General features: G+C 43.7%; 1 protein-coding gene across 1 annotated transcript in view; it reads left to right on the forward strand.

Annotated features, from left to right (window-relative positions):
- Positions 1-9,887: 9,887 nt before the first annotated feature.
- PDCD1LG2 (programmed cell death 1 ligand 2) overlaps positions 9,888-13,054 on the forward strand; it is an 81,528-nt gene continuing 78,361 nt past the window's right edge. Inside the window, exon 1 of the mRNA XM_049895849.1 lies at positions 9,888-9,985. The gene's annotated coding sequence lies outside the window, so the exon portion shown is untranslated. The remainder of the gene's footprint in view (positions 9,986-13,054) is intronic.

Here is a 13,054-nt window from a genome sequence, read left to right on the forward strand (position 1 = left end):
TTAGCATATAATTTACAAAACTCTCTTAGTTCGGGCATTTTACCAAGGCTGAGAAGTCACACAGCTAGTAAGGGGCAGAGCCTGACCCTATTTTTTCACCCCCCCTTCCCTGCAAAGCAGTTGTTCTTTTACTTTCTACTCCTCTAACAAGTCACCATGGGGTCTAAAAACAGATCTGCCAGTAACCCTGCCATCTTAGGAGAGGTCAACTTATCTGGGTACTTTTTTGTTTTTTTGTACATTGAGAATCATGATACCAGTTCCTTTTAGTGAGAGAAAATCTAAGAAGCACCAACAGATGTAAGCCAATATTGACACAGGCAATGTCTATCTTGGGGTTCCCACCTTCTTTTCTCCCTCTTGCTCACTTTTCTTCATAACGATTGCTGTAACCAATGTCATCCACCCCAGGGGTTCGCTAATGCTGAATCACCAGTTAGGGCAGGCCGGTCACTTCAAAACTGTCTGATGAGTCTTGAAACATGCAGATTCTGGGTCCTGTCCCAGGAGATTTTGAATCAGGAGGTGTGGGGTGGGAACCAGGCATCTCTGCATTTTTTAAGTTACCCAGGGGAGTTTGGTGTGCAGCCAGGTTTGGGAGCCACTGATCTGACCCTACAGCAGAAATCAGCTGTTTCCTCCCCAACCCTTGACTGCATTTGAAAAGGTGAATCATCATTTTGCTTTTTCTTCATTTCACGGAGCTGAAACGACAGAGTCATCGCGACCACCTCTAAATTCCTTCACTGGAGTTCTAGCTCAGACGTCTCCTCCGCTTGGTGGTCCATGCACTTCATCTGTTTCCCCAGCTCTCAAGGTCAAGGGTGCGGGTCTAGGCTTCTGGAGGTGGAATCCCTGCCCCGTTCCATCCTGGGCTCCTGTGGCAGTCCTGCCAGCCCTGATTAGAGTCCCCAGGGAAACAATTGGTTCTGATGATCCTTCTGTCCCGAGCTGCCGGGGCCGCAGCAGTCCATCTTACCACATGCCTAGAAAGACCTCTGGCCCATCAGCCTTGTATCCTTCTGGCCTCCCAGAGATGAGCCAGGACCAGGAAAAGGGAAGACTTGGGGAAGGGTCTGGACTGTTTACTTGCTCAGGTCTATCTTGTCCTTCTCCCTTCCAGTTACCAGTTGCCATCAAGCCTACTGTGAGTCTTGGTGACTCCACCAGTGTCAGAGTAGAGGTGCTCCATAGGGTTTTCAGTGGCTGATTCTCAGAAGTAGATCGCCAGATCTTTCCTCCAGACATCTCTGGGTAGACTCGAACCTCCAAACTTTCAGTTACCAAACAAGTATGTTAACCATTTGCATCACTCAGGGAGTTTCTTCTCCCCTCACCACCCTCAAGATGAAGCCATGGGCAGTAGGTAGGAGCCCTCTATATTAGTCAGAGCTGTTGGATATTCCAGAGACCCACTCAGGCAAAAAGTGTAAGTGTACACAGGTACCTAGCCAAACCTGAGGCTGGGACCACATCCAGCTTGAAGAAGAGACTGGAAATGGGCTGGGAATTCAATCCAGCTGTGCAACGGGTAACGGGTGAAAGGGGCTGGAACAAGGACGAGGACTCTAGTCAGGGCTCTCTTTCACCCTCATCAACTTCTTTCCTCAGTCTTTCTCTGAAGAGCTTCTCAGGGCTACATAGAAGAAGAGAACCCCTCCTCCCACCCCTACCACCAGCTCCCACATTTACATTCTGCAACTTGCTTTTTTTTCCCACATGAGGTGACTAACTAGTCATCTCTCAGACTAACTTCAAATGCCCAGGAGAAAGAATTGGAGGCCTCATAGGCTGGTTGTTCGCCCTGGTGAGATCACTGTTATGCTTATTTTATTCTCTTGTAATATTTATGGCCTCAATTCTAACATCCTTTTGCCAAGTATCTATGCAACATTGGTTCTGCAGCCTACACCCATACGTATGAGATTTAGCTATACCCTTTAGGGGGTCTTCTATTATAAAGGGAACAAAGCTAAATTAAGTAAATTAGAACCAGACATAAGCCCTTTGCCAAGTTCTTAAAAGGCTGCTTTTGTTGCTGCTGTTCAGTAATCTAAATATACTCCCCATGACCGCTTTTTAAAAAATGACTTTTATGTCTTTGCTAAAGGAATTTGCGTTCACAGCAGATATTTAGAAATAAAATGTAGGCAAAAAGTAGAAACTAAAAAAATCACCTGCAAGCCCTCCATCCAGAAATGCCTCTGTTAACACTTTGGGTCTGTTCCTCCAGTATCTTCTCTAGGTGTCAAGATTTATGAGGCAGGATTGTGTTGTTGGTGTGTCGTTTGAACCCTGTTGTGAAAACGTCTGGGCCTTCCCTTGCTGTCTTGGTTTTCCCATGCCCGGGAATGAGGCTTGAGGAGCCCTGGTGGTACCATGGTTAAGTGCTCAGTTGCTAACCTAGAAACCCCTATGGGGCAGTTCTACTCTGTCACTATGAGTCAAATGGACCAGATGGCACCTAACAATAATAACAGAGGTGTGGAGAGACAGAACTGAGCCTGCCAGAGAACAGTGGAGAGCAGAGGTGGGCTGATCTGGGGAAGCTTACCTGAGGAAGAGGAAGGGAACTAGTGGGGAGTGGCCTTCACCTCTAAAGAGGGCACAGGAGCTCTGGTAGGGTGGTTTGTGGACACCGTGGATACTAAACTCTCAGAATCATGCGCGGGACAGATGCCCAGTCCTCACTTCTTCACTGTGGGGAGGGGGGCAGGAACAGGTAAGAGCAAGGCAGCTCCCACTGAAACCACAAGCCTGCAGCTGTGGGGGCGAAGCAGGTCTCAGGAAGAGGGAGGAGTGGACACAGCCCCATTCTGTGGTCTAGGCAGCCAGCCACTTCACTTCCATTTGCACTGCTCCAAGTTGCATTCCTTCTTGTTTGAAGGAGCAAGAAGAGAGTGCAGAACAGGAAGGAGACAAGATGGGCCCTGGTTTCCAGAACGGAGGCTTAGAGGCAAGGCACAGAAGACAAGAGAGCACTGGAGAAAGATGTCCTAGAAAACATACCCTGTCTGGGTAATTAGTCCTTGTCTCTGCTGAGCCCAAAGGGAACAGGAGGGGACATGGAAGGGGGCTGGTCATCCAGACCTGCACTCACGCTGCCCTTCTCTCTCCTCTTTTTTTTTTAATTGTGCTTTAACCGAAAGCTAACAGCTCAAGTTAGTTTCTCATTCAAAAATGTATACATACATTGTTATATCACCCTAGTTGCTATCCCTACAATGTGTCAGCACACTCCTCCTTTCCACCTCGGATTTCCCATGTCCATTCAACCACCTCCTGTTCCTTTCTGCCTTCTCATCTCGCCTCCAGACAGGAGCTGCTCATTTTAGTCTCATGTACCTACTTGAGCTAAGAAGCACACGCTTCTCGAGTACCATTTTATGTCTTATAGTCCAGTCTAATCTTTGTTTGAAGACTTGGCTTTGGGAATGGTTTTAGTTGTAGATTAACAGACAGTCCAGGAGCCATGTCTTCTGGGGTTCCTCCAATCTCAGTCAGACCATTAAGTCTGGTCTTTTTACTAGAATTTAAGTTCTGCACCCCACTTTTCTCCTGCTCAGTCAGGGACTCCCTGCTGTGTTCCCTGCCAGGGCAGTCATTGGTGGTAGCCAGGCACCATCTAGTTCTTCTGGTCTCAGGCTGATGGAGTCTCTGGTTTATGTGGCCCTTTCTGTTTCTTGCGCTAATATTTTCCTTGTGTCTTTGGTGTTCTTCATTCTCCTTTGCTCCAGGTGGGTTGGGACCAATTGATGCATCTTAGATGCCGCTTGCTAGCTTTTAACACCCCAGATGCCACTCACCAAAGTGGGATACAGGACATTTTCTTAATAAACTTTGTTATGCCAGTTGATCTAGACGTCCCCTGAAACCATGGTCCCCAGACTTCCGGCCCTGCTACTCTGTGCCTCCAAGTGTTTGGTCGTATTCAGGAAAATTCTTAGCTTTTGGATTAGTCCAGTGGTGCTGACTTCACCTGTATTGTGTGTTGTCCTTCCCTTCACCTAAGATAATTCTTGTCTAATACCTAGTTAGTGAATATCCCTCTCCCTCCATCTCCACCCTCATAACCATCAAAGAATGTTTTTTTCTGTGTTTAAAACTTTTCTTGAGTTCTTATAACAATGGTCTCATACAACATTTGTCCTTTTACGACTAATTCCTCTCAGCATAATGCCTTCCAGATTCATCCATGTTATGAGATGTTTCAAGGATTCATCATTGTTCTTTATTGTTGCCTAGTATTCCATTGTGTGACTATACCATAATTGGTTTATCCATTCACCCCTTGGTGGGCATCTAGGCTGTTTCCATCTTTTTGCTATTGTGAACAGTGCTGCTATGAATATGGGTGTGCATGTATCTATTTGTGTGATAGCTCTTACTTCTCTAGGATATATTCCAAAGAGTGGGATTGCTGGATCGTATGGGACTTCTATTTCTAGCTTTTTAAGGAAGCACCAAATCAATTTCCAAAGTTGTTGTACCATTTTAAATTCTCAACAGCAGCGTATAAGTGTTCCGGTCTCTCCACAACCTCTCCAACATCTATTATTTTGTGTTTTTTGGATTAATGCTAACCTTGTTGGGGTGAGATGGTATCTCATTGTAGTTTTTATTTGCATTTCTCTAATGGCTAATGGGAAACCCTGGTGGCGTAGTGTAAGTGCTATGGCTGCTAAGCAAAGGGTTGGCAGTTTGGATCCGTCAGGTGCTCCTTGGAAACTCTATGGGGCAGTTCTACTCTGTCCTATAGGGTCGCTATGAGTCAGAATCTACTCGACAGCACTGGGTTTAGTTTTGTGGTTTAATGGCTAATGATCGTGAGCATTTCCTCATGTATCTGCTAGCCACCTAAATGTCTTATTTGATGAAGTGCCTGTGCGTATTCTTTGCCCATTTTTTAATTGGGTTATTTGTCTTTTTGTTGTTGAGGTTTTCAATATATTGTAGATTTTAGAGATTAGGACTTGATCGGATATGTCATAGCCAAAATTTTTTCCCCAGCCTGTAGGTTGTCTTTTTACTTTTTCGTGAAGTCTTTTGATGAGCCCGTGTTTGATTTTTAGAAGCTCCCAGTTATCTAGTGTCTCTCCTGATGTTTGTGCATTATTAGTTATGGTTTGTATCCTATTTATGCCATGTATGAGGGCTCCTAGCATTGTCCCTATTTTTCCTTCCATGATCTTTATCATTTTAGATTTTATATTTAGGTCTTTGATCCATTTTGAGTTAGGTTTTGTTCATGGTGTGAGACATGGGTCTGGTTTCATTTTTTAGCAAATGGATATCCAGTTATGCCAGCACCATTTGTTAGAGAGACTGCCTTTTCCCCAATTAATAGACTTTGGGCCTTAGTCAAATATCATCTGCTTATAGGTGGATGAATTTACATCTGGATTCTCAACTCTGTTCCATTGGTCTATGCATCTGTCATTGAACCAGTACCAGGCTGTTTTGACTACTGTGGCAATATAGTAGATTTTAAAATCAGGTAGTGTGAGACCTCCCTCTTCTTCAGTAATGCTTTACTTATCTGGAGCTTCATCCCTTTCCATTTGAAGTTTGTGATTTGTTTCTCCATCTCATTAAAAAATGCTGTTGGAATTTGGATTGGGATTACATTTTATCTGTAGATTGCTTTGGGTAGAATAGACATTTTTACAATGTTGAGTCTTCCTGTTCATGAGCAAGGTATGTTTTTCCACTTGTGTAGGTCTCTTTTGCTTTCTTGGAGGAGTGTCTTGTAGTTTACTTTGTATAGGTCTTTTATGCCTTTGGTTAGATTTATTCCTAAGTATTTTATCTTCCTGGGGACTATTATAAATGGTACTGATTTGGTGGTTTCCTCTTCGAAGTTCTGTTTGTTGGTGTAGAAGAATCCAACTGGTTTTTGTGTGTTTACACTGTATCCTGAAACTTTGCTGAAATTTTTTATTAGTTCCAGTAGTTTTCTTGTGGATTTTGGGGGGTTTTCTGTGTATAAGATCATATCATCTGCAAATAGGGATACTTTTACCTCTTCCTTACCAATCTGGATGCCCTTTATTTCTTTTTCTAGGCTAATTGCTCTGGCTTGGATCTCCAGCACACTGTTGAATAAGAGCGGTGATAAAGGGCATCCTTGTCTGGTCCCTGGTCTTAAGGGGAATGCTTTCAGACTCTCTCCACTGAGGATGATGTTGGCTGTTGGTTTTGTATAAATGCCCTTTATTATGTTGAGGAATTTCCTTCTATTCCTATTTTGCTGAGAGTTTTTATCAGGAATGGGTGTTGGACTTTGTAAAATTTCTTTTCTGCATCAATCGACAAGATCATGTGGTTCTTGTCTTTTGTTTTATTTATGTTATGGATTGCATTGATTGTTTTTCTAATGTTAAGCCATCACCACATAGCTGGTATGAATCTCACTTGGTCATGGTGGATTATTTTTTTGATATGTTGTTGAATTCTATTCGCTAGAATTTTGTTGAGGATTTTTGCATCTAAGTTCATGAGGGCTATAGGCCTGTAATTTTCTTTTTTTGTGGTGTCTTTAGCTGGTTTTGGTATAAGGGTTATGCCGAAGCTGCCGTTCTTTGGGAGGTGGGGCCAAGATGGCAGGATAGACAGACGCTTCCTATGAGCCTTCTTACAACAAAGACCCCCCCCAAAAAAAAATAATAAAACAAGTATATTTATGACAAGCTAGGAGCCCTGAACATCAAAGGCAAGGTTAGATAATGAACTGAGGGGCAGAGGGAGGAAGAGATGGTTCAGAGCGTAGAGGAGTTACCGAACTTGAATCTCTGGGATCCCTCTGGCAACATTCCTGGGAGCAGCTACGGCAGGCTGGTTCTAGCATTCAGCTGCAGTTTCCTCACAGAGAAGCAGCCAGCCACACATCCTACTCACACCTCCGGAACCAGAGAAGAACGGCATTATCGGCAAAAGCTAAGTACTTGCCTATATTTTACCGTCCACCCCCACCCCCCAAAGTTAGCTTCAGTGGCTGTTGATTTCCCTGGGCCTGAGATAGGCCCTGTTGAGTGCCTAGAGCCATCCTCCAGGCCCTGGTGAAGGAATAAATTTGCAACTGGGGGGAAGGATAATTTGCCAGCTCCAGTAACCGGGGCAGCTCAGGACAGAAGCGGCTCCTGTCCAGGCACAAATGGACTGTGGCCTTTGAGTAACTTATCCCTCTGCATGGACCTGTGTGGGCCTATTTCAGGAGAATAGGCCCTTGTTGGCAGACTACAACTGTTTCAGCTGTGTGGTGGAGAGGTGGGTGTTTGATGTTTGACATTGCTTTGCCTGTTAAACAGGGTCCTCGTTTACCCATATCAAAGGCCTAAGAACTGGTGGCCCCACTCAGGTCACCCAGCCACCTGTGACAGGGGTCCAAGGATAACTGGTACCTCCCAATCCTTACAACCAAAAACATTGGGTGCCCATGGTCCATCTGCAGAACCCACCCACCTGCACACTCTAGGGAACAGGGACATGCTTTCCTCAGAGACACTGGGGGGATGACTCTCAGCCCCCTACCTTGTTCAGAGCATGATCCCCTGCTGCAACCAGATACCAGTACCTACACCAATCAGCCCTGCCCCTCTAAGATTGTAGAACAGAGCCTATACCACACATTTGGTGATCAGCTACCTGGACACCTGAGCTGAATCCACACAAGAAAAGTGAATGGACTCCTAGACGAATACAACTGATAACAGCTCTCTCTAGCCATCTGGGGACAGGATGTCAGAGGTCCAAAGGTGAAAATAATCAAGCTAGCTCATTCAAGCAACCCATTTGGGCATATCAAAACAAAAAAAAAGCAAGAAGCTAAGATACAGTAAGCAAACATAAAATAAACTAATACAATAACTTATAGATGGCTCGGAGACAACAGTCAATATCAAGTCACCTAAAGAAACAGACCATGATTGCCTCAACAAGCTCTCAAAACAAAGAATCATGGGATCTTCTAGATGAAAGTGCCTTCCTGGAATTACCGGAGGCAGAATACAAAAGACTAGTATACAGAACCCTTCAAGACATCAGGAAGGAAACAGGCAATACACAGGACAAGCCAAGGAACACGCAGATAAAGCAGTTGAAGAAATTAATAAGGTTATTCAGGAACATAATGAAAAATTTAATAAGCTGGAAAAATCCATTGACAGACAGCCATCAGAAATTCAGAAGATTAACAATAAAATTACAGAATTAGACAACTCAGTAGAAAGTCAGAGGAGCAGAATTGAGCAAATGGAAGGCAGAATTTGTGAACTTCAAGATAAAGCACTTGGCACTAATACCTTTGAAGAAAAATCAGAAAAAAGAATTTTTAAAAAATGAAGAAACCTTAAGAATCATGTGGGACTCTATCAAGAGAAATAACCTACAAGTGACTGGAGTAACAGAACAGGGAGGGATAACAGAATACAGAGAGAATTGTTGAAGATTTGTTGGCAGAAAACTTCCCCAATATCATGAAAGATAAGAAGATATCTATCCAAGATCCTCATCAAACTCCACATAAGGTAGATTTTTTAAAAAGTCACCAAGACATATTATAATCAAATTTGTCAAAACCAAAGATAAAGAGAGAATTTTAAGAGCAGCTAGGGACAAACAAAAAGTCACCTACAAAGGAGAGTCAATAAGATCGGACTACTCAGCAGAAGCCATGCAAGCAAGGAGGCAATGGAATGACTTATATAAAGCATTGAAGGAAAAAAATGGCCAGCCGAGAATTATATATCCAGGAAAACTGTCTCTCAAATATGAAGGCGAAATTAGGACATTTTCAGATAAACAGAAGTTTAGGGAATTCGTAAAAACCAAACCAAAACTACAAGAAATACTAAAGGGAGTTCTTTGGTTAGAAAATCAATAATATCAGGTTATCAACCCCAGGCTAGAACACTGGGCAGAGCAATCAGATGTCAACCCAGACAGGGAAATCACAAAAATAAATCAAGATAAAAAAAACGCTCAAAACAAGGAAACAGCGATGTTATTATGCAAAAGAAGACAACATTAAAACAATAAAGAGGGACTAAGAAATGTAGTCATAGATCTTTCATATGGCAAGGAAGACAAGGCGATACAAAGAAATACAAGTTAGGCTTAAATTTAGAAAAATAGGGGTAAATAATAAGGTAACCACAAAGGAAACAAACTGTCCTACTCATCAAAATAAAATACAAGAAAAAAAATAGACTCAGCAGAAACAAAATCAACAACAACGAATATGAGGAAATGACAATATATGAAGATAATCTACTCAGCACAAAAAATTAAGTGGGAAAAAGAAACCGTCAACAACATACACCAAAAAAGACATCAAAATTAAGCTGCCCTTCTCTTGCCACCTGGTTTTTATTCCACTGCTGAAAAGCCTCAGTGGTATAGTGGGGGTCACAGGTCTGAATTCAAACTCAGCCATGCAATGGAGGAAAAGTTGCATGATCCACAGCAGCTCTGGAAATAAAATGAGATATCTGTGTCGGGTTCTGGGCACTCAGCTAGGACATGCTGGTACCCTCTTTTCCCTCTCTTCCCTACTCCTAAATGTGTACCCGCTTCTCCAAGGACTCAGTTCCACGGGTAGCTACACACAAGGAGCATTGCCAAAAGCCAAACCAAAACTTCCCAATTGGCTGGAACTCAGTCAGTTCCTCAGCATAGTTTTGATCTGAATTACCCTGAAATTACTGGAAACCTGAGCTGGACTGAGATGACCACATCTTTTCTTCTATTGCTTAATATACCTTAACCCCAAATTCTGAGGGCTTTTGTTACCTTTGTTACCGTTCCTTTTATGTCCATCAGCCAGCTAAAAACAATCCCAGGTTGGAGCTACTGTTTGGTTGTTTTTTTTGTTTTTTTGGTCCATTTCTTTAGTCGACCTCTCTAAGGAAATCTGACACAGAAAGCAACTATTTGCTGTTTTGCTTTCCTTTTCGTCTTTGCCTGAGGAGCTGTGCCAAGTCCTGTTGTGAGTATCAAGTGGGTTGAAATGTTGTTATCCTTTGCAAGTTTGTGTTGTGGACCTTGAAGAGGCCACAGAGTCGGGGAAAGTGTGGGCATACCTCCTCTCCTCATCATTTGAGGCAGGAGAAACTCTCCTGGATGTTCCAATTTGGGAGTCCACTCAAGGGCACGAAATGTGAATTCCCTCCTGTCCGATGAGACTTGGATTTCTCTTGCTTGTGCCTATGCTTATTATTCTTGGTGGGGAGTTTGAACAGATGAGATATTTTCTGCACAAGAAATGTGCAATGTAGAAGAATTTATTCTTGAGATTGTCCCTCAGCCTGGAGTTTTTGGGGTTAGTGATAAGAAGTTAGAAACTTGTTTTCCTACAACCAACATCTGTTTGTGGTTATGTTTTGCAGATTATGGTTTGGCAGGCAGTCAACATTCCAGACTAGCCTCTGTTTACAAGCTATGCTTGAAGAGCAAGCTGCTAGGAAGAAAACTATTATCTCATAAGCTTATAGTACCACCAAAAACCAGGTGCTGTGGAGTTGACCCCGACTCATGGCGACCCCACGTGTGTCAGAGTAGAACTGTGCTCCATGGGGTTTTCAGTGGCTGATTTTTGGAACTACCATAGATCACTAAGGAGCCCTGGTGGCAGAGTGGTTAGACACTTGGCCACTAACCAAAACGTTGGCAGTTGGAATCCACCAGCTGCTCTGCAGGAGAAAGATGTGGCAGTCTGCTTCCACGAAGATTTACAGCCTTGGAGACCCTATGGGGCAGTTCTACTCTGTCTACAGGGTCACTAAGAATTACAATCAACTCCATAGCAGTGGGTTGCATAGATCACCAAGCCTCTCTTCTGAGGTGCCTCTGAGCGAAATCAAAACTCCAGCCTTTCAGTTAGTAGCTGAGTGTGTTAGCTATTTACACCACCAGAAGCTCCAGCTTATCTGTTTCACGACCCATTTATTTTTTCCCTTTAATCATTTGTTGATACTATGTTTTCAGTAATGGAAGAGGTGCTGAATCATTGAGTGTGTCTGAAATTTTCATAGGTAATGTTTTTTGTTTTATGCTTCATTCCACAAACCATACCCTCAGAATCCAGAGGTACATATGTGTACCGCTTATGAACACAAATTTTAACCCCAGAGTCCAGAGGTACATAGGTGTGCCAAATAAAAATTTTCCAAGTTTGTGTTTTTCCTACCAAAAATTGAATGATTCAGCACCACCTCATACAAGACCCCATAAAAACAGTAATTTGCAGCACACACCTGTTTTTTCTGTTTCAAACTTTTAATAGGACCCTGTCTGCCAACAGCGCTACTGCCTGTGGGACTGCAGCTTCCCAGTGAACCCCAGGGGTACAAAAAATAGCTATATATACCACCAGTCTTGAAAGGTTTTAGTACAGATAACCATTATCTAAGAAGAATATGATTTGGGACCTGCTAAAGGGCTTGTTTTTCCAGATAAAATGATCAGAGAAAGGGTAGCAAAGTTTTTAAAAACTATGATTATTGGTATTTCTTGCTCACCACCTGGGTACATGGAGCAAAAGAGATAACAGTGTATTCATGGGGGAAGGGATGGAGTTGGGGAGGTGAAGCTCAAGCCAGATTACCTACTCATCGGCACTGCCTCTAACTCTGAAATTCTGTGCTCTGTAGGAGGGAACAATAGACATGAATTGACAAAAAATAAGATTATTCAGTGTGTGCAGGAGCCAGACAGTGCATTGGACCTGAATGTTCCCCAAGCTTCTTTCAAGCCTGAGGTTCTGTGGGTGGATGAACACGATCACCCAGGCTGCTCTTGCCACTCATAGCCTGTCCTGTTCACTTGGTTTCCTGAGTTCTCACTACCAGTGGGCTCTTCTTTGTGTACTGCCCCCAGGTTGTCCTCTCCCCAGATCTCCTTCTGTGAGCCCTTCCTTTTAACTGGAGCTCCCATGGCCAAGGGCCACCCTTTTGGATACTCTGAGTTCTCGGGGCCTACCACAGTGCCTGGCAACACATACAGATGCTCAGTGGGTACTTGTTGAATTGTTGAATAAATTTATTGGATGAAAGGACAGGCGAGTCACTAGGAAGGAAATGTTTGTGTCACATGCAGGAGGCAGTGTGGGGCTTATTTGAGAGACATATTTGAGCAGTGAACATTGTCTCTGAGGACATGCTTCAGGAAATGCTTATGGGTCATGTTTCAAAGTTGACTTGCTGTTTGATGCATGGGACAGTGACCAGCAGATTGTCACATGTCTTTTTTTTTTTTTTCCACATGACAATGTCCAAATACACCACATGCCTTTGCTGTGGGTTATTTGGCTTACCCTATAATGAGAGAAACACAGTCTGACCTCCTCATGGCACATCCTTCTCTACGGCAGCTGGGCTCCCTCGGGTCTTTGGACATTGGTGGTTCAGTTGTAGAATTTTCACCTTCCATGCAGGAGACCCAGGTTCGATTCCCAGCCAACGTACCTTGTGTTCAGCCACCACCCATTTGTCAGTGGAGGTTTGTGTGTTGCTATGACGCTGAACAGGTTTCAGTGCAGCTTCCAGACAGGAAGAGAGGCCTGGTGATCTACTCCAAAAATCATCCAATGAAACCCTTACAGACCCCAACAGTTAGGTCCACAAGCAGCCACGGGTGTAGTGCAGGACTGGGTGGTATTTCATCCAACTGTGCATGGGGTTGCTATGAGTCGGGGGCTGATCTGACGGTGGCGAACAACAACAACCAACCTCCAGATCAACTCATAGAATTCCAACAACAACAACCAACCTCCAGATCAACTCATAGAATTCCAGGACGGATAAAGGAATCTGGAAGATTATTCAGCCAATCACCCCGATGCTTCCAGCCTTCTCTACCAGCCCTGGGGCCAGATTCCCCAGCCTATCTATGATCAACCACCCCTGCTTCTTAAGGTTTTCCTCCTGTGCCCTCCAGGACTCCACTCTGGGGACATTCTTCTGGCCACCTCTTCTCTGCCTCCTTCCCTGACGCCCTGCTCCTGCTTTCCAAATTTTTGTTACTCCTTGAGTTCAGACTTTATCTTTCTAAACTCTCT

This window comes from Elephas maximus, chromosome 9, assembly GCF_024166365.1.
Source record: "Elephas maximus indicus isolate mEleMax1 chromosome 9, mEleMax1 primary haplotype, whole genome shotgun sequence".
NCBI classification, from domain to species: domain Eukaryota; kingdom Metazoa; phylum Chordata; class Mammalia; order Proboscidea; family Elephantidae; genus Elephas; species Elephas maximus.